Genomic DNA, 25,567 nt, shown 5'->3' with positions numbered 1-25,567 from the left:
TATTTTTCCATCAAGAGGCATAAAATTTCCTAGCTCTGGCACAAAAAAGGTCTGGTTGGCTCTCCTTTTATAAAGTGAGCACTATTGATGATCATTGCCTAGATACCTTAATTCATTAGGGGTTGCAAAATGGTGGTATTCTAATTCCGTTCTTCTTTATTCATTAGCTGGAATTCTACAAAGAGAAACTTCCCCTCATCAACTCTTTGGTTACCTTGGCGTGCAGTTGTATTGGAAAGGCAGGATAAAGGCTTGATTCTTACCTTTTATTTACCAGTTTTCAGAATTTAGTTCCCTAGCATCACTTAATGGTAATACAGGAGATTTGTATTGTATTTTTTAGTATCTTTGTAAACTCCTGGATTTAACATTCCATGTGTTTCAATTCACCATAGTCATTATTCTTTTTTATGCTCGATTTTTCCACCTTTGCTTAACGCTTTGAGTTGGCTTCTGAGGCCTTTGACATGACTGTAGGATCATACGAGAAGGAAAGGAAGTTAAGACATTCTAGGCCCATCTTGAACATTTCCTAGCCCAGACCTGCAATCAGCCAATTCTACAAGGAGCCCTGGTTCATTTTAGTGGGAAATATTTAGAGACCACTATCTAGGTGCTGGTGGTGCTCATTTCACTGGGATGGTCATTGATTTTAGGCCTTTTTTTTGGTGCCAGAGCTAGGAAATACATATATATATATATATATATATTTTTTTTTTTTTTTTGGTAAAGGTAAAATAAAAAAATATATTCATAATGTTACTTTCAATTGAAATTCAGTACTGTAGGTTGTTTTTTTGTTTTTTTTTATCTTAACCTTATCTATATCTCCTTTCTCCCACATCAAAATTCCTGGTTCTTGAAGACGCTGAGATAATTACTCATTTTCATTTTCTTTATCCTACAACACAAACACGGTCTCAGAATAATAATACTGTCACCAACAATGTGGTTACTTGAATAGAGTTTAAGATTTTTTTTACAGTTCTTTTTGTCTTTAGAGTTTATCCCACTGTCCCAATATGTTTTGTGTTGAAGTCACTTGAAATAATTCCTCTAATCAGTTTAGTTAGATCTATTTGTTTAATTTTGAGGAGCCATTTTTAATGTTTTCTGCTTTTAGTTCCTATTATATTTCCTTCCGTATCTCTAAGTAATAAACTTATACCTTTCTTGATTTCTGTCAACTTTGTACATTATCTTTGAACATACATACAAATATAATACATGAGACTAGAGCTCACTTAGCATACCCTCCGCCCCTCACTGTAGTAAGGTCACCATTTTTAACTACTCCTTTGGTCACTCTAATTTCTATACTTAATAACCTTTATTTCTTTTTCTATCAACAATAGATGGTGGGATTGAAAGTGTTGTATTTTTATACACTTAATGTACTGTGCATAGGGTCCAGTAGAGAGTGCTATACATATTGGGTAATCGGTACTTGCTGAATTAAATTGAATTTTCATTATATTCTTTGCCAAATAAAATGTTAGTCTTCAATTAATAGAGACATTAGCTAAATCAATAATTATTAATTTGTAAATCATGATATCAGATCAAGGATTTAGAATCAGGAATAGTCGTCTTTCTGTTCTTTCCTTTTTCCCTCATTCTCTGTAAATGACTTTGGATGTTGCATCATCTTTTTATGTTTCTGTCATTCCAGTATTAAAAGATGTAAGTTACTGTGATGCAAATTTGGTATGAATAGAGAAAAATTACAAAGGAAGAGAGCTTTTGAGAGTGTTTTAATTGGATAGGAGGTGAACCTACAATAAAATCTTAGAAAGTAAATTCATATGAAGGAAGCTGTTAGTGCTGAGGTCTGGGACCCAAAATGGGGAAAAAACAAAAAAACTTCACCTATTTATGACACAGTCTATTGAATCATGAAAATATGGTGGACGATAATTTCCCCCTTAGCATACAAAAGAATGCTTAAAACTGTCCTTGTAATCTCTGCCTCCATTAATGGAATCTGAATTAGGCAGCATGTCAACAGAAATATGGGTAATTAATCATGGATTAAAAGTTACTGACCATACCATATAAATCATTTTAGACAAATTTAAACCCACGGGCCTGTTCCAAATTCCACTGTCAAATAAAATTACTCAGCACATCATTAATAAAATGATTTTCAGCATATAAGATTAATAGAAAAGAACGGGTTTTTGAGAGTTGAGAAAAAGGTTCAACTGAATGTCAAATTCAAAGATTTTGTTTCCTCTCCAAGATGAGCAACCTCTAATTGTTGTTTATCAAATTTTATTTTCTCTGGCCCACTGCTATATGAGGCTTGAATGTAATTATATCATAGGTCACTAATTCTTTTTTATGGAGTTAGGTCCCTTCACTATAACATTAATATTTATGTAAACCAACATGCATTGAAGCAAAAGATATAAGCACTGTTTTATATAAGAATTATATTGGAATTTGAGATATAGAGAATCACATTTTAAAAATTATGTTATCAGAAGTCTTTATGAAAATTTCAGGCTCCTTTATATTTCAGTAAGTGTACAGTCCCATTGCTATACTTAAACTTTTGTATTCCTTTATCATTAGTTCATTTGTTATTATATCTTTAATTGTGCTTTATGTTGTGTTCCTGCTTCAAGTTTGTTTCTTAGTCAATATAATTTCTTCAGTACAATGAAATCAAGTTCCAGAAGTTATCAACCATCTCAAAATTCCATACACAAAGTCTGAGAAAACAGTGAAAGTTTCACATTAACCCGCTCTAGAATATTAGGAAATGTTTTCTTGGAAACTCATTGACCTTTCAAAGTCATTTTATTATACACTGTTAAACTGTTGTTACAGAGAGGTGGCATAGTGTAGTGGTTAAGAGCATGGACTCTGGAACCAAAGTGCCTGGGTTCTAATCCCAAAGCTCCTGGTTACTGGCTAAGTGACATTTGGCCAAGTTATTTGGCTTTGTAGGTGTTTCTTCACCTGTACATTGGGGGCTATAATTCTACATAGCTCATAGGCTTATTGTGAGGATAAATATGTGTAAAGTGCTTAGAGAGTGTGACACATAAGTGGTGTATAACTGTTAGCTATTATTCTTATGACTTGTACTGTTAAGAACATTAGCAATTATTGTCAAGGATACAAATGGTTCAAGTTATTTTATATTAGTGTTCAGAAATATTTTTATAACTATTTCATCAGGAAATTGTAATATTATCTATGTTATTTTCAAAGGGTTTTAGACATACTAGAGTCAAGTATATTCCCAGAAAAACACATCTCCAATTTTGTAATGAAAGCCAAGAGGATTCATATGCAGAAATTCCTTTTACATTAATCTTTTTCCTTCAATAAATATTTAGGTGTCTGCTATGTGTAAAAGTATCCTAAGGACCCTGGGAATAATAGTTTGAAACACACATGGATCTTGCTGACAGTTATTGGCTAACAGAGGACATATAAATGTAAATAAATAACTCCTAGGTAGAAAGTACAAGGTGCAGATAAAATGCTCATAGGATCTTACAGGAAAGAGAGTATTCCCCCCCAAAAGAATGAAAAAAATTCTTGAAGGAACTTGTACTTGAATAATGCCTTGAAAGATGAGCAAGACTTAAATATGTAGAGAAATGAGGCTCCATGTTGCATGTAAAGGAAAGGGCTTGTTTTGCTTAGAGCATGGGGTGTGTGAAGGGGAAGTAGGGTTATATGATGGTCAGAATATGGAGGATCTAGGAGGTTTGATTGATAAGATCTTATTCAGTCATCATTGGAATATTGTTTAGGTGTTTTTTTAAAAATTAAGGTGAAATTCACATAACATAAAATTAATCGTTTTAAAGTAAACAATTCAGTGGCATTTAGTACATTTAAATGTTGTGCAACTACCACTTCTATCTAGTTTCAAACATTTTCTTTTTTTTTTTTTTTTATAATTTTATTTATTTTTTTTCCCCCAAAGCCCCAGTAGATAGTTGTATGTCATAGCTGCACATCCTTCTAGTTGCTGTATGTGGGACGCGGCCTCAGCGTGGCTGGAGAAGCGGTGTGTCGGTGCGCGCCCGGGATCCGAACCCAGGCCGCCAGCAGCGGAGTGCGCGCACCCAACTACTAAGCCACGGGCCGGCCCTCAAACATTTTCATCACCCCAAAATTAAACCCCATACGCGTTAAGCAGTTATTCCCTCATCCCCCTAGGCCCTGGCACCTACCCGTCTGGTTTTTGTTTCTATGGATCTATCTGTTCTGAATATTTCATATAAGTGGAGTCATACAGGATGTGACCTCTTGTGTCTGACTTCTTTCACTTAGAATAATGTTTTTGAGGTTCATCCACACTGTAGCATGCATCAGTACTTCATTCCTTGTTATGGCTGAATAATAGTCCATTGAATATATATACCACAATTTGTTATCCATTCATCTGTTGATGGACATTTGATTGTTTCCATCTTTTAGCTATTGTGGATAGTGTTGCTATTAACGTGAATATATTTGGTTTATTTTTGTTTGTTTATTTTTTAATTGAGGTAACATTGGTTTATAACATTATATAAATTTCAGGTATACATCATTATATTTCAATTTCTGTGTAGACCATATCATGTTCACCACCCAAAGACTAATTACCATTTGTCACCAAACACATGTGCCCTTTTACTCCTTTCAGGTTATTTGGGTACCTGTTTTCAGTTCTTCTAGGTGTATATCTAGGTGTGAAATTGTGGGATTATATAGTAATTCTATGTTTAAGTTTTTGAAGAACTACCAAACTATTTTTCACAGCAGCTGCACCATTTTACATTCCTACCAACAATGTACGAGGGCTCCAGTTTCTCCACATCATCACCAATGCTTGGTTTCCACTTTTTTGATTATTGTCATCTTAGTGCATGTGAAGTGGTATCTCTTTGTGGTTTTGATTTGCAGTTCCCTAATTACTAATGACGTTGAGCATCTTTTCATGTACTGTTGTCCATTTATATATCTTCTTTGGAGAAATGTGTATTCAAGTCTTTTGCCCACTTTTTAATTGTGTTGTCTTTTTGTTTTTGAGTTGGACAAATTCTTTATATATTCTAGATACTAGACTCTTATCAAATACATGATTTGCAAATATTTTCTCCCATTCCATAGGTTGTCTTTTTACTTTCTTTATAATGTCCTTTGATGCACAAAAATTGTTAATTTTGGTGAAGTCTAATTTATCTGGGTTTTTTTGTTGCTCATGCTTTTGGTGTCATATCTAAGAATCCATTGCCAAATCCAAGGTCATGAAGATTTATCCCTATGTTTCCATCTAAGAGTTTTATAGTTTTAACTCTTATATTTAAGTCATTGATCCATCTTGAGTTAATTTTTGTATGTGGTGTGAGGTAGGGGTCCAACTTCATTCTTTTGCATGTGGATACCCTGTTGGCCAAGCACCATGTGAAGAGACTATTCTTTCCCCATTGAATGATCTTGGCACCTTTGTTGAAAATTGGCCATAGATGTATGGGTTTATTTATGGACTTAATTCTATCCCTATGGTCTATAAATCTATCCTTATGCCAGTACCACGTTATTTTGATTACTGTAGCTTTGTGTTAAATTTTGAAATTAGGAGGTGTGAGACATTGTTCTTTTTCAATATTGTTTTGGCTATGTAGGGCCTCTTGCAGTTCTATATGGATTTGAGGATTAGTTTTTCCATTTCTGCAAAAGAAGTCTGTTGGAATTTTGATAGAAATTGCATTAAAATTATTATGGGTTTTTGAACAGAGAAAATGAGATGACTGGAATTGTGCTTAGACAACATTCTACAAGGTGGATAGGAAAAGGAAAAGAGAGGAGACTGAGAGACCATTAGAAAAGTTAGCACAACAGGAAGGCTTGGACCTAGATTGCAAGAGTGAACGAGAAGGGATAAATGCCAGAGAGATAGTGGAGGCAGACTTGAAAGGACTGATGAAATCTGTCCATTCACTTAATGATTTGCCCCCCATTATTGTATGCCTTAGGAACTGAAGATGCTATAGTGAACTAGATGGATTTGTTATTTGGCTTTTATGGACCTTGCACTCTAATGAGGAAGGAACGGGGGAACAGTAAACAGTGAAATAAAGAGCAAACTATGATCAATGCTATGAAGAAAATGAACAAGCTACTATGATAGAGATAACAGAGGAAGGCCCACTTTAGATAGGAGAGTCCTGTCTGAGGAACAGCTCTTTAACAAGACCTGAATGATGAGGAGTTAGCCTTCTGAGGGATAGGAGGGTTGGAAGAAGGGAAAGATTCTAGCGCAAGACAACAAAATTATCAAAGTCTCTGAGAACCTAAATGGGAAAGAGAGGAAAGATCTAGGGAGAAGTCAATGAAGAATCCAAGGTTTTGAACTTGGGTGACTGGGTAAGTGGTGGTGCTATTAATAGAACATACTTCGAGGGAAAACCATGAATTCATTCGTTTTCAGTTGGAAGATATTTGGCAAGTAGTTGTAAATTTGGAACTGGATCTTGAGAGAGAGTCAGGTAGGTATATTGTAGCCAACTGTATGGAGATGAAAATCAAAGACATGAGCTTGGATAAGAAAGCCAGTTATTGTGAAAAGAGCTCAGGCATTAAAGTAGAAGACCTGTATTTAAGTCCTCTCTATTGTTGAGTGGTTGCGATACTTTGGGCAATTTCTGTCTCTAAGGTCACAAAGCTTTATTGGACTATCTGTTCTGTTCTAATGATCTATTTGTTTATCTTTATAACAATACCACATTGTCTTGATTACTGTAGCTTTACAATGTCTTAAATATCAGGTAGTTTAAGTCTTTTAACATTGTTCTTCTTTTTAAATATTGTTTTGACTATTCTAGTTTCTTTACATTTCCACATGTATTAGTTTTCTATTGCTGCCGTAACAAATTACCACAAACTTAGTGGCGTAAAACAACAGAAATTTATTATCTTACAGTTTTGCATTTAGAAGTCCAACATGGTCTCAGTGGGCTAAAATCAAGGTGTCATTGAACAGGGCTGTGTTCTTTCTGGAGGCTTTAGAAGAGAATTCATTTCCTTGTCTTTTCTGGCTCCTAGAGGCTGCCTACATTCTTTGACTTGTAGCTCCCTTCCTCAATCTTCAAAGCCAGCAACATAGCATCTCTTTAACTCTGCTTCTGTGGTCATCTCTTTTTCTGGTTCTCTTTCCTATTTTATGGACCCTTGTGATTACGTTTGGATTACCCAGATAATCCAGGGTAATCTCTCTATTTTAAGGTTAGCTGATTATCAAGCTTAATTCTGTCTGCAACCTTAATTTCCTTTGTCATGTAACGTAACATATTCACAGGTTTGGGGGATTAGGACATGCACATCTCTAGAGAGTCATGATTCTGCTTATCATACCATATGAATTTTAGAGTCAGCTTGTCAATTTCTACAAAAAAGCCTGATAAGATTTTGATTGGAATTATGGTGAATCTATAGATTAATTTTTGGAGAATTGATAAGGTAACAGTTTGAGTCTTCTAACCCATAAACAGGGTATAAGCTCTCCATTTTTTTAGTTTTCCTTTAATTTCTCACAATGTTTTGTAGTTTCCAGTGTCAAGTTCTTGCACATCTTTTGTCAGATTTATTCTGAAGTATTTAATATTTGTTTATATTATTGTAAATTATTTTTTAATTGCAATTTTTGATTGTTGTTTGCTGCTAGTTGCTATAAACTGAATGTTTGTGTCCCCCTAAAGTTTGTACGTTGAAACCTAATCCCCAATGTGATGGTATTTGGAGGTGGGGCCTTTGGTCGTGATTAAGTCATGAGGACTGAGCCCTCATGAGTGAGATTAGTACCCTTACAAAAGAGACCCCAGAGAGATCCCTGACCCCTTCTGCCATGTGAAGACACAGTGAAAGGCAGCCTTCTATGAACCAGTAAGCTGGCCCTCACCAGACACCAATTCTCCCAGCGCCTTGATCTTGGACTTCCCAGCCTCCAGAACTGTGAGACATAAATTTCTCTTGTTTATAAGCTACTCAGTTTGTGGTATTTGTGTTATCCGTCTATAGCCCGAATGAACCAAGACACTAGCATATTAAAATACAATTGATTTGTGTGTATTGATATTGTATCCTACAAACTTACAAGACTCATTTTTTAGTTTTGTTACCTTTTTTGTAGATTCTCTCAGATTTTCTACATAAACAATCATGTAAAATTCGAGTAAAGACAGTTTTACTTCTTTGTTTCTACTCTGGATTCTTGCATTTCTTTTTCTTGCCTGTTTTCCCTGGCCAGAACCTCCAGTACAATGTTGACTAGAAATAATGAGACATCCTTGTTTTGTTCCTAATCTTAGGGATAAAGTGTTCAGCCTTTCAACATTAAGTATGATGTTATCTGTAGGATTTTTGTAGATGCCCTTTATCAGGTCGAGGAAGTTCCCTTCTATTTCCAGTTTGCCGAGAGTTTTTATCAGGAATGGAAATTGGATTTCATCAAGCACTATTTATGTGTTGATTGAGATAATCGTATGGTTTTTCTGTTTTAGTTTGTTAATATTGTGAATTATATTGATTAATTTTTAAATGTTAAACCAACCTTGCATTCCTGGGATAAACCAACTTGGTCATGATGTACTATCCTTTTTATGTATTTTTGGATGCAACTTGCTAAAATTTTTTATACAGTTTTTACATCTATGTTTATGAGGGATATTGGTTTGGAGTTTTCTTTTCTTGTAATATCCTTGTTTTTATTGTTAGAGTAATGCTGGCTTCATGGAATGAGTTGGGAAGTATTCCCTCCTCTTCAATTTTCTGGAATATTTATATATATTTGGTATCATTTCCTCCTTAAATGTTTGGTAGAATTCACCAATGAAGCCATCTGGTACTGGAATTTTCTTTGGGAAATTGTTTTTAACTACAGACTCAATTTCTCTAATAAATATTGAGCTATTTGATTTATCTGTTTCTTCTTGAGTGAGCTTTGGTAGTTTGTGTCCTTTAAGGAATTTGTACATTTCATCTAAGTTGTTGAATTTATTGGCATATAATTGTTCATGATATTCCCTTATTATATGTTTAATATCTGTAGGATCTGAATAATATCACATCTGTCATTCTTGATATTGGTAATTTGTGTCTTCTCTCTTTTTGTGCTAATCAGTTTGGCTTATCAGTTTTAGTTTTTCAAAAAATTAACTTTTGGTTTCATTGATTTTTCTTTTTTCTCTTTCATTGATTTGTGCTCTGATCTATATTACTTCCTTTCTTTGGATTATTTTGGTTCAGTTTGCTCTTTTTCGAGTTTTATAAGGTAGAAGCTAAGGTCATTGATTTGAGACCTTTCTTCTTTTATAATATGGGTATTATCACCTAAGTACTGCTTTAGTGCCATCCACTAATTTTGATATGTTGTGTTTTCATTTTCATTCAGTGCAGAATATTTTCTAATTTTCCTTTTGATTTCTTCTTTGACCAATGGGTTATTTAGAATTGTATATTTTGATTCCAAATATTTGAAGATTTTCCAGAGGTATTTCTGTTATTGATTTCTAATTTAATTTCATTGTAGTTACAGAACATACTTTGTATGACTTGAATCTTTATAAATTTGTTGAAACTTGTTTTATGGCCTAGTATATGGTCTGTCTTGGTAAATGTCTTGTGTGCACTTGAAAAGAATGTATATTCTTCTGTCTTGGAGTGATCTAATAATGCCAGTTAGGTTAAGATGGTTAATAGTGTTGAATTTAGGTCTTCCATATCTGCTATGGTTTGTGCCCCCCCCCCAAATTCATATGATGAAATTGTAACCTCCAAAGATGATTGTATTAGTATGTGGGGCCTTTGGGAGGTGATTAGGTCATGATGGTGGAGCCTTCATGAATGGGATTAGTGCTCTTATAAAAGAGATCCTGCAGAACTCTCTAGTCCCTTCCACCATGTGACGACACAGAGGAGATGCTGGCTATCAATCAGGAAGAGGCCCCTCACTCAACTGTGCTGGCACCCTGATCTCAGACTTCCAGTCTCCAGAACTGTGAGAATTAAATTTCTGTTGTTTATAAGCTACCCTGTCTTTGGTATTTTGTTATAGCAGCCCAAATTGACTAAGACAATATCCTTGCTGATTTTCTCTCTACTTGTGCTGTGAGATTTTGAAACAGCTGACTATAATTGTGGATGTGTCTATTTTTCCTTAAAGTTGTTTCAGTTTGTGCTCATATATTTTGAAGCTCTGTTATAAGGTGCATAAACGTTTAGGAGTTTTATGTCCTCATGATGAATTGGCCCCTTCATAATTATGAAATGAACTTCTCTTTTCTTGGTAATATTTGCTCTGAAATCTACTTTGTATGATATTAATATAGCTGCTCCAGCTTTCTTTTGACTAGTGTAAGCATGGTATATCTTTTTCTAGCCTTTTAATTTTAACCTATTTGTCTACATTTGAAGTGTAGTTTTTTTGTAGGCAACATATAGTTGGGTCTTGCTTTGTTTATCCAATATGACAAATTTTAATTGGGTGTTTTCACCATTAGGTTTAATTTTATTATTGATATGAGTTAGGTTTATGTCTGTCATCTTGTTATTTGTTTTCTATTTGTCTCATCTGTTCTTTGTGAGCTTTTTTGTACTCTTCTTCTGCCTTATTTTTGATTGAACATTATGATTCTATTTTTTCTCCTTTGTTGGCTTATTAGTTATTCTTTTTCCTCATTTTAATGGTTACATTATACATCTTTCATTTATTACAGTCTATCTTCAATTGAATTATACCATATAACTTACAGGATGCTTACACTTAATTATAGGATACACCTTACAATAGTATACTTCCATGTCTCTCCTCCCAGCTTTTATGCTATTGTTGTCATACATTTTACTTATACATAGCCTATGAAACCCACAATAAATTATTACTATTGTTGTTTAAACAGTTATTATCTTTTAAAGATATTTAAATTATAAAAAAAGCAACAACATATATCTACCTCTGTTGTTACTATTTCCAGTGTTCTTCATTCCTAGTGTACATCTATACTTCTAGAAATCTGGAATCATTTTCCTTCTGTCTGATGGACTTTCTTTAACATTCTTGTAGTGTGAGTCTTCTAGTTATGAATTCTTTCAGCTTTTGTACGTCTGAAAGAAATCTTTATATTGCCTTCAGTTTTGAAAGATATTTTTGCTGGGTACAGAATTTTAGGTTTACAGTTTTTTTGTTCAGTACTTCAAAGATGTTGCTCCACCGTCTTTTTCTTGCACTATTTCTGACAAGAAATCTGTTGTCATCTTTACTTTTGTTTCTCCATACATAGCATGTCTTTTTTTCTCTGGCTGCTATTACGATTTTTGCTCTATCGCTGGTTTTCAGTAATTTCATTATGAAATGTCCTGGTTTAGTTTCTTCATGTTCCCAGTGTTTGGGTTCATTGAGCTTGTCAGATCTGTGGGCTTATAATTTTCATCACATTTTGAAAAATATCAGTCATATTTCTTCAAATGTCTTTTCTGATCCTCTTTCCCAACCCCACCTTTACCCTCTCCTTCAGGGACTCCAGTGACAAGTATATTAGGCTGAAGTTTGTCTCATAGCTCATTGATTCTCTTCTCTTTCATTTTTTTTTTGGTGAGGAAGATTGGCCCTGTGCTAACATCTGTTGCCAATTATCCTCTTTTTGCTTGAGGAAGATTGTCACTGAGGTAACATCTGTGCCAATCTTCCTCTACTTTATATATGGGACGCCGCTGCAGCATGGCTTGATAAGCGGTGCATAGGTCTGCGCCCAGGATCCAAACCTGTGAACCCCGGGCTGCTGAAGTGGAGCGTGCAAACTTAATCACTATGCCACCGGGCTGGCCTCTCTTTTCTTTTTAATTCCTTTTTCTCTATATAGTTCATTTTGAAAAGTTTTTATTGTGTCTTCCAGTTCACTAATCCTTTCTTCTGCAATATCTACTTTTCTGTTAATCCTATGCAGTGTAATTTTTCACCTTAGAGATTGTTGTTTTCATCTCTTGAAGTTGGATTTAGAAATTTTTTATACTTTCCTTGTCTCTACTTAATTTTTTGAGTAGAGACATTATAATAACTGTTTTAATGTCCTTGTCTGCTAATTCTAACATCTATGTCAGTTGTGGGTTAGTTTGTAATTGATTTTTCTCCTCATTATGTGTCATATTTTTCTGCTTCCTTGCATGCCTTGTAATATTTGATTGGCAGATAGTGTGAATTTTATCTTGTTGAGTGCCATATATTTTTGTATTCTAATAAATATGCTTTAATTTTAATTTGAGATGCAGTTAAATTACTTTAAAATAGTTTGATCCTTTCAGATCTTTTATTTTTTGGCAGCACCAAGCAGTATTTAGTCTAGGGCTGATTACTCTCCAGTACTAAAGCAAGACCCTTCTGAGTACTCTACCTCATTGAAATGGGAGGTTTTTCAGTTGGGCTGGTGTGAACAGCCACTATTCCTTGACCTCTGTAAGTGCCCAGTACTGTTCCCTCTGTTGCTTTCAGATGGTTTCTTCTTTCCTCGACCTTGGGTAGTTTCCTCATACGCATGCGCCAATCAGCACTGTTGAATTCTCCAGGAGGACCCTCTGTAGATCTCTGGGATTCTCTGTGGTTATCCTGTTTCTCATACTCTGTCTTGTGAACTCTAGCCATCTTGTTCTCCCTAGACTCATAGCTCCCTCTCTTCAACTCGGAATCTGCTGGGCCCTCCTGCAATTCCGCCTTCCTATGCCATGGCCTGTAAGTTCTCCATAGGTAATAAGCTGGGGTAAACCTTGTTCATTTACCATCTCTGAGGGATCACTCTTCTTCACTGCCTGATATTCACTATCTTGAAAACTGTTGTCATATATTTCGTCTGGCTCCTTTTTGTTGTTGTCATTGTTTTAGGTGGGAGGGTAAATACGGTCCTTGTTACTTTATCTTGGCTAGATTCTGAAGGTCCCCCAAGGCTCTACTCATATAGTCACCTCACATTTTGAGGACAGGAAGAGAAAAGTTCCAAGAGTCTATAACCAATAGCCTCTGGTACAACCACTCTGTAAAATGAAGTGACTGTTGTTTAGTCTGCCTATTTAATACTTCTTAAATCTCCAGAATATTATAAAGGTTTGCTGTGAGTAGCGATTTATAGATTGTTTGGGCCAGACTTCAGAGCTCTGGGGCCACCCTTAAATGTGCCAGTGACATTTTCAAAACACAAGGGGCCATTGATAGATTGCAAATCAGTTTTCACTCTTGTACTCATTCTGCAAACTTGGTTCTGCTTCTGCTTTGTCATCTGGGTAAGGTTGCAGTTAAGGAAAATTCTAAAGATCTTAATAATATATAGGGCCACCTAACATAGGCAATTTACTGTGATTTGAGGGTTTATTTCTAGAACACTAAAAACCTTTCTAGTCTAACTTTAAGAAGCACTATGTGGGGGCCGGCCCCGTGGCGCAAGCGGCTAAGTGCGCATGCTCCGCTGAGGCGGCCCAGGGTTCACCGGTTCGGATCCTGGGTGCGCACTGATGCACCGCTTGGCAAGCTATGCTGTGGCAGCGTCCCATGTAAAGTGGAGGAAGATGGGCACGGATGTTAGCCCAGGGCCAGTCTTCCTCAGCAAAAAAAGAGGAGGATTGGCAGATGTTAGCACAGGGCCGATCTTCCTCACACACACAAAAAAAGTGCTGTGTGATTCTTGTTTATCTTATTCTTGAGAATTTATTTGAAATTAGAAGGGGAAACTCCTATAATCTTATTTTCATGAAAAAGAAAAGATCAGTATTTTAATTACAGCAAGGGAGAGAGAGGGCTTAAGGAAAGCTGAAAATAATCATAGACTGATGAATGTATTTTTAATACATTCTTTTAATACATTCTTACTATGAGTATATCACTTGTTTGGGCAATGAGATGACAAAGAATGAGTAGGCTAATTTTTATTTTTATGTACCTCCTTGAATCTCAAAGATTTAGTCTTCAAAACAAGTCTTATTTAATGATAATTTATTTTCCCATTTTTTTTTAATCAGTCACATATAACTGCCCATCAAAGCTTTGGTTAGCATGAAGTAACTGGTGTTACTTCAGTGTCATATAATTTCAGATAAAAACAGAGAATCTTGCTGTTATAGGTAACCTGAATAGGCAAATTGTAGATGAATATATAATTTCTTTTAGGCTTTTAGAGATATTGAAAATAGCTTTTTCTTTATTAATTGGCTGGGGCCTGGGGACATCCAGTAAGTAGCTTCCAATTTAATTTTGGAGATAAATATTATAAATAAGAGAGAAAACAAAACAAGGTGGCCCTACGAAGTGCCAGGTTGAGTGGTACAGAACCTAAGTATTATAGCATTTTATTGCAGAGAAAGGTCCCTGAGCTGAGCCATTGCAGTCTGGACAGGTAGCTAGGACTGAGAAGCGTTCTGAGCTGGGAAGTAGTGGGTATAAATGTTCGGTGGCAGGAATGTTGGCTGTGTGTTGTGGATACTGTACAGTGAGGAGACAGCTGGCAGACAGATGTGCACAGAGAGAGTAGTTGGAGATTAGGTGGAAAAAGTAGGAGAGGGTCAGATGGAAGATCCTGAGTTGTTTGAATTTGTACTTTATATAGAGATAGCAGTGAAAATGAGAAGGGTCATTGAAGAGACTGTAATGAAGAAAGCCAAGGACCTGGTGACTCAATGTGAGGATTGAGAGGGAAGAAGAGTCAAAGATTTTGAGCTAGGACAAGAGTGTTATTATTATCGCAAATAGAAACGTCAGAAAGGAGAGTTTGAAGGAAGTGATGCCAGAAATCCCTGAGGCTTTTTCTAAAAATTCCCAGTTTCTGGGGCCGGCCCGTGGTTAAGTTTGCACACTTCACTTAAGTGGCCCAGAGTTCACAGGTTCGTATCCCTGGCATGGACCTACACACTGCTTTTCAAGCCATGCTATGGCAGGTATCCCACATATAAAGTAGAGGAAGACGGGCACGGATGTTAGCCCAGGGCCAGTCTTCCTCAGCAAAAAGAGGAGGAGTGGCAACAGATGTTAGCTCAGGGCTAATCTTCCTCAAAAAAAAAAAAATTCCCAATTTCTCAGTGTGGCTCCTGACTGGACAGCGCTTTCCCTGTAGACCTTCTCCTTTAATTGTTGAACCTGGCAGGATGAAATCATGTGCGGAAGGACGTTTAGAGATCTTGAAGTCAGCTGGCCTAATCTCTTCATTTTACAAATAAGGATATTGAGGGTTTCTATTGTGACTTCCCTTGAAGCCACACAGCTAGGCTTCCCTCTTGGTACTATTTTCTGAAATTCTTGTAGCAAAGGTATGCTTGTTGGCAAAGTGAGCCTTGTGTTTCCCCATCATAATTCAATTAGTTATTTACGTGATTCCTGAAATCGTTTTTTACCTTCCAAAATCAAATAAATTAATAGTTAAAATAATTCCTTGTGAGTCCTCTGACCTTTCCCCCTTTATCCATCCATGCAGTCGCATTGTAGTAGTACACTATGGGCATTTATGCCCAAATCGGCCTGGGTGTAATGGGTCTGCCTTCTGGAAAAGTGTCTGAGCTGTTTGAGGGGAGAGGGAATGATTAACATTAAATTAAGCCTGGGGTGAGGATCCTTACTGGGAGTTGTTTCCACAATTTTTAAAATGAAGAACAAGGATGCAAGGTGGAGGTCAGTAAAGGAACTGCCTCCTTTCTTTGCCCCTTTAAACCCTATTCCCTATGACTTCTCACGCATGGAACCCTGAATTCGTGTGTGACTCCCACTATGCCCGAGGAGAATGAGATTATGCCGATGCCCTGAATAAGTGAACTGTGTTGTTTTGAGATCTCTCACCCAGTCCTACACCTTAGCTAGAGCCTGGGGAGAGTGCCTTCGCTTTCCCTTCCCAAGCCTCTTTCCTCATCTTACCCCTACAGCTGTCTCTCTTCTTTTCCCCCTTCCCTCTGCGTGCGTCCCGCCATTCCTCCATTAGGGTCAGGCACCGCCTCCTCCCCCCAGGCCCTTCCCCCTTTTATTTATTTAGGGCCTCCAGGGCGGCACCCTGCTCACAGCTCCTCTCGGGTCCACCGCCCCCTAGCGTGCCGGGCTGGGGCAGAGCTGAATGAGCAGAAGCCCCGCCCCACCATTTTGGGCGGGGCCGGCGGCCGAGGGGGCGCCGTTGATTGGCGGGGGCGGGGCCTGTCTCGGGGGCGGGGCCCGGAGGTCTGGCCGGGGCGCGGGGCGCGGAGCGCCGCTGGGGGCGGGAGGCGTGCGCGGAGCTCTGCGGACTGTGGCGCAGCTGAGGGGGAGCTTCTCGCTCGCCACGCGCCAGGCGTGGGTCCCCGAAGGTAAGTGTGGGGAGGGGTCCCGGCGCCGCGCGGGCCGGGTGGAGGGACCCCCGCGGGCACGGCCGAGGCAGGTGTGGATTGGCCGGACGGGCTCGTGTGCCGCTGCTGCGCGGGCGGTCAGTGAACTCCCAGAAGGAGGGAGACACCGAGTCGGGCTCCAGCTCTGCCGCACTTGTTCATGGCTTTAGCTCCCAGACAGAAAACATTTGCGTTGCTCCACACACGCTCTCTCCAAATCTCGAGAGACCTCAGGTTCTTTAATTTATACTCTTTAAAATATATTTCTAGTTCATGATTCAGGACTGGAAGAGAAACTTGATAGGGAACTTGCGGTGCGGCTTTATTTTGACTTCGTGTTATTCAGTTTGCAGGAAGAGTTGGACTAGTAATGTGACTGTTATTTAAACGGGGATACCAGGGTTTACATAGGCAGTGTATCGTGGCATTAAGCGTGCAGGCTTTGAAGCCAGAATGCCTGGGTTTGAATCTACCTATTAATTGTGAAAACTTGGGCAATTTGCTTAACTTCTCTATGTCTTTGTTTCTGCATATGTAAAATGGGGCTAATGATAGTTCCACCCTTATAGGATTGTTATGCGGATTAAATGAGTTAATGCTTAGTGCCTGGCACATAGTCCACAATAACTTTGGCTGTTTTCTTCATTAGGCATTGAGGTGGGCGTTAATCCTCAAAGTTGTCACCACCGGAAACCTTTCTGCAGAGCTGTTGGTAGAAATACTTGGGGATTCCCTTGGAATAGTTTTCAAAGACAGTCCCACCAGAAAAGGTCTCATTACTTTTCTCTGGTACTAGAGGTATTACCTACCCGATGGAATCATCCACTTTGTTTCAAATCAAATCCACTCTCGAATGATACAAAACCCCGGACTCTTGAAGGTGGTTCTAAAAGCGGGATGAGAAAAGGCAGCACCTTTAGAGTGGGTGTAGCCTCATTTTAAGCACCAAACTCTGGTAGCTTTGTTGAAAAGAAGTTCGTATCGCTTTATACAGACCTTATAAGTTGTGCTGGTTGAGGTGGGTGCTTATTTGTACTGTTATTGCAAAATGAGGTAAACCAGCGTACCCAAATATATAAATGAACTAAACATCATAGGAACCGTAACTTGCCACATAGAATTTCAGAATTGAATCTAAAGAAATCAGACCAGCTACCCTTTACAGATAAGGATGAGACCCAAAGAAGCAGAACCAGTAAATGGCAGAGCTTAGACTAGAATTCAGCTCTGCTGAGCAACAAATTATAAGATTGAAGGATGTTATTACTTCTAGTTTTGATAATAGTACTATTTTGATTTTTGACAGTTTTATGGTGCTGTGACTGGTTTTTCTCTCAGCAACATCCTGCTTGGTAGCTTAATTGCATGATTCATAATCATTCTTCAGCACCTTTGATTTAAATCACAAGTCTCAAAGTTGCTACATCAATGATTGCTTTGAGAACAAGATGATTGTCTTCTTAAGCTTTGTACAAACATGTTCTAGCAGTGCTTTGGTTTTGTTGTTTTAAAATGCAGTCCTTGTCTCCCGTGTGGGGAACTTGAACAGCCAGTGTAAACAAATTGAGCTACTAGGCAGTTTGTTATCACTGGTCATTGGTGAAATTTTCTTGATGGGGTAGGATTGAGTCGGGAAGTGGAACGCTGAGTGCTAGCCCAAGGAAATAAGACTGGGTCCGAAGAGATATGTTGCAATTGCTGCTAACTTCAAAAGCATCATGGAGTGTGAAATTGTTTGGAGATACTGGTGTGTTAGTTGCTGACTGTTCTCTGCTCCTTGCATAGTTCACTTCCTCACCTCTAGGTATTTGTTCAGATGTTACCATCTCAGTCAGACCATGCTATTTAAAATTCCATACAACCCCACTCTTCCTCTAATATGTATTTATCTGTTCATTATCTGCTGTCTGCCACTAGAGGATAAGTTCCGTGAGAGTAGGAGTGCTTGCCTGGTTCTGTTCATTGCTATGTCCTAAGTGCCTGGAAACAATGCTTGGCACCAGGTGTCAAATGCATGGATCTGATGCAGACGTTTCCAGCTATCGCTAGTAATTACTTAAGCCAATTCATTATCATTTTGCCCTGCTCTCCTCTCCCCATATTTCTGGTTATTTCTCCAAGTTACCCAGGAATAAAACCTTGAGGCAATGTTAATTCCTTCTTCTACCTTGCACTCCAGGCGAATAGTTACTGTCTTATTTCTCCTGTCAATTTTTTGCAAACCTGCCATTCCTGTTGTTGCCAAGCCCCTATTTCTTGAAGCCTTCCTCCATTTCATTCCATCCTCTACACCTACAGCCCTTCAAGTTCCCTTTTCAGATGGCTTCGCATCCTCATCTGCAGAATGAAATCCAGAGCGAGAAGCCTGGCATTCCAAGTTGTCTGCAACGTGATCTCAGATCCACTTTTCCAGCCTGTATCTCCTGTATATAAGAAAAGTAATTTCCAACTTACACTTGTAAATATGAAACTAAAATAAGGATTTAATGGTAATACCCTTGTTAAGAGAGGTTCGGGGATTCGATCGGAGACGTAAAAGACACTTTCCACTCCAAACAAATGGACTGAGGTATATTTTATTATATAGAGGATAGTAAAGGTGACAGTCTGCAAACAGATCCAAATAGGTCAAATATTAAGAGGGAAAAAACATCAGCCCGACTGGAAAGGGAAAATACCCACATCGGCTGAAGAGAAATGACACAAATCAACCAGAAAGAGAAACACCAGGTTAACCAAAAAGAGAACACATCAAATCACTTACTACACATCAAATCAATTACTTCACATCAAATCAGTTACTCACAACATCCACGCCCCACTGCCGGGAGAGCTCTGTCAATCGACGCGGCTGGGCAAGGATCACACGTCCTGGGCAAGGTGTCCCTTCCACAGGTGGAACTCTCTCTAGGTGGAACTCTCTCTGAGGCTCAGTTTCCAGCAGTTTTTATACCATCAGTAATTTTCAGAGTAAGCAATTACAGAGTTTGCAGAGCAAGCATTTAGTGTTCCCATGCACAAATGGTTATCAGTGGCGTACGTGTACTGAGCCCCCTGGCTAACGTCCCAGCCCAGTAGTTGCGTACGTGCATTGTTCTCTTTGGTTATCGTCTTAGCCCGGCACAGATGGCCAGTCCATTCCGGGCCACGACGCTCCAAGAGCCTTGAAATGTTACAACTTGCAACTCTCTCCGTGGGAGAAAGGCCAGTTCCCGGGAAAAGGCCAGTTCCCACCACACAGAAAGCAGCTTTGTATTTCTTTTTGTGCTGGTGGCTGTAGGTCAATGGAGCGGCCAAACATGGCTGTACTCATGTCAAGACAACCCTATAAAATTGCAAGATGGATGTTGCTTCATGACAGTTTCTCTTTCTTTTATTAGTGAGTGAGCCTTTTCCCATAAGTGGGCAGGAATTCAGAAAAACTGGACTAATGGCTATTCCTTGTTTGTACCAAGGACTTTTGCTGCCCTTTCTGTTTTTAGTGCCCCGCCTTCAAAACCTCCCTCATATGTCACCCCTCCGCCCCCCAAATACCTAGATAAGTTCAGTTGGAAGTGATTTTTCCTTCCTCCAAATTCTGGTGACTTTTCATACCTTTCTTAGGGAATTTATCACAGTCTACTTTGAGTTGTAATTCTTTGGGCATTTGTCTTTTCTGTTTTGCTACCTATAAGCTCCTGGAAGACAAGAAGCATGCATACACAAATTGCAGTTACTTTCTTAAGGAAAAATAAGACATACACCCACTAACTTGTTTTTTAAATACAGATGAACTTAAAGTTCTTTTTATTTTTTATTTTTTGTGAGGAGATCAGCCCTATGCTAACATCTGCCAATCCTCCTCTTTTTTTTGCTGAGGAAGACTGGCCCCAGGCTAACATCCATGCTCATCTTCCTCCACTTTATATGGGACGCCGCCACAGCATGGCTTGCCAAGCAGTGCGTTGGTGTGCGCACAGGATCCGAACCAGTGAACCCCAGGCTGCCTCAGCGGAGCGCGCCCACTTAACTGCTTGCGCCACCAGGCTGGCCCCTTAAAGTTCTTTTTAATAGGGCTTTAAATCATTACATATTGTGCTTTAACAATCATTTCTACAATATGGACAATTAAGGAAGACGGCAGGGAGAAATTCAGTGCTAAATGAAAAGATACAAATGAAGATACTGACATCTGGAATCATAGAAGGAAGAAGGTATAGGGAGAGCAACACCATACCCAACACCACATAAATGGACAGACAGAAGTTTAGAAAAAATACACAATAAACTCAATCAGGAAAGACAAGACAGACTTTATGGAGCAACATCTGCAGCTTTGGATTGTCTTGTGGGGTATTATTCCTAAGCTTTATTTTGTTTTTGCATCCCTAGGCACAAACAACACTGTCTCCCTGCTTTGTTTTCTGAGCTGGATAGGACTGAATGTTCTCTTCCTCTTTTTGGTCTGCAGAAAGTAGTCTACCTTCTTCCTCTTTGTTGTTTAAACTAGTAAAATGTTCATACTTCTTTCCTAATTTATTTTCCTGGGTATATAGAGGAGATATATGCCAGAAGCCTTTAGTTCTTCAGAGAAAGATGATAGGTGTACGATACTTGAATGTGTCTGTTGTTGAAGCTTCTAGTTTTGTTGTTTGATATCAGCATTTGATTTAATATATTTTGCTTCATTTCATTACAAGCATATCTTTCTACATATTCCAATTGAGTGACTTTTTATTTTACTTGTGACTTTTTCTAATAGATTAAAACTTGTTTCCAGAACTTGTATAAACATTTCTGCAATTTAATTTCATCTTTTCTTCTGTCCTGTTGCCTCCCAAACCTCATCTGGGGTTTTCCAATTCTAGGGCTTGTGTGTTAGCTTAATTATTTTCTTTGTTCTTGACTTTGAGTACTTACAGGTAGGGCCTGTCATTTTGTAGACAGGTAGGTAGAGTCTCAATTTATTTTACCATTCCTGGCATGAAGCTGCAGTTTCTATTGATAGGAAAGAGTTGGTAGGGAAAATATATATTAAAGTCTTAATTTTTGAAATGTTAAAACTTGAAGGTAAAATTCTGCATATTATTTTTACTAATAACATTGCTAATGTAAGGTCAAGATTTGAAGCTAATGTACTGTAATTTACATTTAAATTGCACTATAATTTAAATATGTAATTGGTTGTAAGTTTTGGCCTTTGGGAGATTTCTTCTAATGTGCTAACCAGTAAAATGTTACTGTCAGAAGAAGAATCTTGAAAGGAAATATTTGCTTTGGAGTAAAGTTTTCTTTTTTACACTGTATAAGCATCTGTATTTACCCTAAGTTCTCCTTTTTTAAAAAGCCTTAGTTAAGGGTGTTATCAAATAGGATCATTCATGCAAATAATAAAAGTTGGGGCACAGACTAGTTACATATCCCCAGCACATGGTTAAGCAGTATGTAAGAATTTGTTAACTAAGTAAATCTATATTTTTAGGGAGGGTTTTTATTAAGATAACATATCCTGTATAATAATGGGATTGATATAGTAAAGAGGGAGAAATTGATGATTCAGGAGACAGATGAAGGAATGATGAGCCAGTGGTTGCTTTGAAGAGCTCCCTTGCACACTTCGGCAAATTGGAATTTCCAGGTGTGTCTCTCCACCTGTTTGTTGAATGAATAAATGAAACAAACAAATGTGTATTGGGGGCTACTAAGTGCATGGCAGTGAATAAGTTACAGTTTCTACACTCTAGTCAGGGAGGTTCTCAGTAAACAAGCAGTATGCAATCCTAGATGGTAATAAATGCTAAAATGGAAAAAGCCAGGATAGTGACAGAAGATTAATTTGGGGAAGGAGCACTTTCGTTAGGGTGATCATGAAGGCTTGGAGGAAGTGACATTTGAACAAAGGTCTCAATATGAAGAGCTGCAGGGAAGGCATTCCAGGCAGAGGGGACACAGGTACAAGAGACTGGAGATGGGAAAGGGCTCAGTGTGTGTGAGAACTAGGGAGGGGCTGTTTTGACGGGAGTCTAGTGAGGAGAGGGGCAAGAGGCCCTGGTGGGATGTAGCTGGAGAGGGAGAAAAGGTCAGGCCGTGTGGGTGCTTGTAGGTTGTTAGCAGTAATTCAGAGTTTGGATTTCATTCTAAGGGCAGTGTGAAGTCGTGGAAACGGTTTAAGCAAATGAGTGAAATTATCAGATTTACAGTGATTTAAAAAATCACTGTGGCTACTGCGGAAAGAATGGATTGGAAGGGGGTTAGAATGGAAGCAGATTGAAGGCTCTCCCAAGAGATTCTGTGAGATGTGATGGGATTGTTGTCTTTGTGGGGTTTTTTGTTTGTTTGGGTTGTGGTGGTGGTTGTTTTTTTGGTTTGTAGCTCTTCCAGGCCTAATTCCAGGCCTCTTCAATCCGAATTTTCCCAACCTCCCCAGTCAGAACTAGCGTTACCCTAGGCTTCCTTGGGCCTGCAGGATTTTTACCGCTGCTAGTTCTGTGTGAATTCTCCCTTTGCTTTTCTCTTGTCTCGTATAATCACCCTTCCCCCCATCACGCTGCCAGTGATCACAGTCCTCCAGGAATCGTCCTTGGAAGTGTTCTGAGTTCACATCTGCCTGGAAGATACACTGGGAGCGCGCCTCCCAATGGAAAAGCTTGGGAAGCCAGAAATAGGGCAGGCATTCTGGTGATCAGGAACCCAAGATGATGACCTTGGGAGCTTAGAAGGATAGAGCAGAGCATTGCTGTTACAGTTATCATCCTTACCCTATCGGTTCTGGAACCAGCGGAGGGACACATTATCATTTGGAGTAAATTTAAAGCCTTCCTTCTTATGCTGGCATTTTGGGTTCAAGTACTGGAAAACAAAGAACTGTCAGTGGTTACTTCCACCTCCTCACTCCGTCCCTTCCTCAAATGTCTGTAATAAAATGCAGCTGGTTTCAGGGAACCAACCATCTCATGGAACTTTCATTGAGGTTCTTGGACACTCCTATGAAATAGTTGGGTGCAGACTATTCTTCTGTGTTGTGTTCAACATTGCATATTTTGTACATATTTTTTAATTCTTATATCACTTTTCTTTTTCAAGAATCAGGATAAATAAAAGGTGCCTCAAATAAGAGACGTGATAAACCTAGGAAAAACGAGGACTGCTTTGTGATACAAAAATGAGGGAAAAATCATAGAGGGGGGTTGGGTGGGAATTAGAGGAAGGATATATTAGTAAGGAAGGAAAACAGGAAAAGTTGTAATTGATTCATCCTGTGATGTGTGTGGGGAGATGGTTACTATGTATCTTCCACTGGCAGATCCTGTTAAGATTTTTAATCTGTTCTGCAATGAACTTAATTTATAGATGTGACAAAGATGTGCTTTGTTTCTATGGAAACATTTTGGATATTTTCGGAGCTAGTATTCTGAGAGGCAGAAATAAACAGAAACAGATTATATATTATTACAGTAGACTTTCAGTAAGGTAACCAGTTAGTTTGGGATAAGAATTTCCTGGGAAGGTGCTTTTAAAGTAGTTTAAAATGAAACCCACCCACTTGGCTTGTTTCCCTCTTTGAATAATTCCTGCCACATCCTCACTCCTGGTTCCTTTTCTTGTTCATTGGGAGTGTCGCCATTTCCCAGAGCAGTTCCCGTGCCTGCCCAGTGTCTGTGTGTGGGTTTTCTTTTGTCTCTTCCTTGACCGGCTCTGTCAGCTCCGTTCTTTGGTACCCTTGTTCCCAAACACCCAGCGCCAGTGTTGTCTGTCTGCTGAAGAAAACTTGTAGCTCTTCCAGGCCTAATTCCTTCCTTTTGATACAGGCTTGTTCTTGAGTTCCGTTTAGCCTTAGTGTGAATCACTGACCCCCTCTCTGCCGTATTAGTTAAGAGTGAACAGTGATGCTTGTGAATGTGTCTACCTTGTAGTTGAGGTAGGGTCCACTAGTCAGTACCAAACAGTTATGATGTGTGGAGGAAATGGAGTTCAGAACCTCTCTGCTTGTATTTTAGAGGTAAAAGCAGAAGAATCTTTTGGGCTTCTTGTAAAAAATTTTTTTTGGCTGTCTGAAACAAAGATGGACAAGATCCAGGACAATAATTGAATACAATGGACAAAAAGATGGGCACAAGGATGAAGAAAAATGCTTTAAAAAAAAAAACACCTTAACTATTTTAAGCAATATTTATCAACAAAATTTTAACATAACATGAATTTGGACCATTTTCTCTCTTGGAATTCCATCCATAGTTCTGCTTTTTATAGCCCCCAAGTAAAAAATTTTAAATCTATGAATGCTTTTTCTAAAAAAGACAAACTCCCCCCCCCCCTTTTTTTTAAAAACCATATCCTGGGATAGCATCCTTTCTTGTGTCCTCTTCATTTCATGATTTAGCCCTTGATTGTCCTTGTGATGGCACCAGTGCTCAGAGCCTTGTCTATACCATGCTCTTGGTCAGATGTTGATGGTGTGACGTTTCAAGAAGATGGGCCACTCCTGACATGGTGGTGCACAAACCTGACCCCTCCTGGTGGCAGAATCAGAAAGCTGCTTTTCGTCTGCAGGGCTTTCTTTCTGTAACACGATTGCTTATGGACACTTGGTGCTCTCTTCTCTTCAACTCTGTGTCTCAAAAGATGATTTAGAAGAAGGGGACGCATGCAGCAGTACCATAAGAAATCGAGGAACAGTGTGTGCGAGCCCGGGCTCTCGGGTCAGAGCTGTGTTCACATCACAGTGCTACCACCCAAAGCTGTGTGACCATGTAGAAGTAAGTACTCCTCGTAGCCTAGGTTTCTTCATCTGTGAAACAGGGATAATGATACGTACTTCATGGATTGCTGTGAGGATTAAGTGATGTGTTAGATGTGAGCACTTGCAACAGGGCCTGGCGTTAGTGCTCAATGAATGTTAGTTTCTCAGCCTCGACAGTATTGACGTTTTGGGCCAGATGGTTTTCTGTAGTAGTGGCTGTCCTGGGTATTGTAGGATGTTGAGCATCACCCTTGACATGTAGCCACTAGCAACCCACCAAGTGGTGACAACCAAAAATGTCTCTAGACATTGCCACGTGTCCACCTGATGAGACCCGCTATAAATATGTTTACCAGCTCTTATATTACCCTCGCAAATCACTGTCCCTCTTAAGATCTGGCTGGCCTCTGAAAATTCTGTTCTCATCTGACCCACTTCTTTCTGTCTTGTTGGACTTGTCTGAGTCGATTCACTAGCTGGATGTTAAGATTAGTTCTTCCATTCTGGGTTAATAACTGAGCT

At 38.7% G+C, this 25,567-nt stretch overlaps 1 protein-coding gene across 4 annotated transcripts in view; it reads left to right on the top strand.

Moving 5' to 3' along the window:
- The window catches only part of SGK3 (serum/glucocorticoid regulated kinase family member 3), a 125,035-nt gene that overhangs the window by 34,580 nt on the left and 64,888 nt on the right, over window positions 1-25,567 (top strand). For 3 of the 4 annotated variants that reach the window (XM_004436251.3, XM_087420491.1, XM_087420493.1), the window contains exon 1: window positions 16,233-16,308. The exons of the other annotated variant lie outside the window; for it this stretch is intronic. The gene's annotated coding sequence lies outside the window, so the exon portion shown is untranslated. Of the gene's footprint in view, window positions 1-16,232; window positions 16,309-25,567 lie in introns of those variants that run through there. 4 annotated transcript variants of the gene reach the window in all.

The sequence above is a fragment of the Ceratotherium simum genome, chromosome 31, assembly GCF_057802395.1.
Source record: "Ceratotherium simum simum isolate JZ-2026a chromosome 31, ASM5780239v1, whole genome shotgun sequence".
NCBI classification, from domain to species: Eukaryota; Metazoa; Chordata; class Mammalia; order Perissodactyla; family Rhinocerotidae; genus Ceratotherium; species Ceratotherium simum.
Note: the sequence above shows the minus strand (reverse complement) of the source record. Positions and strands in the feature narration are given on the sequence as shown.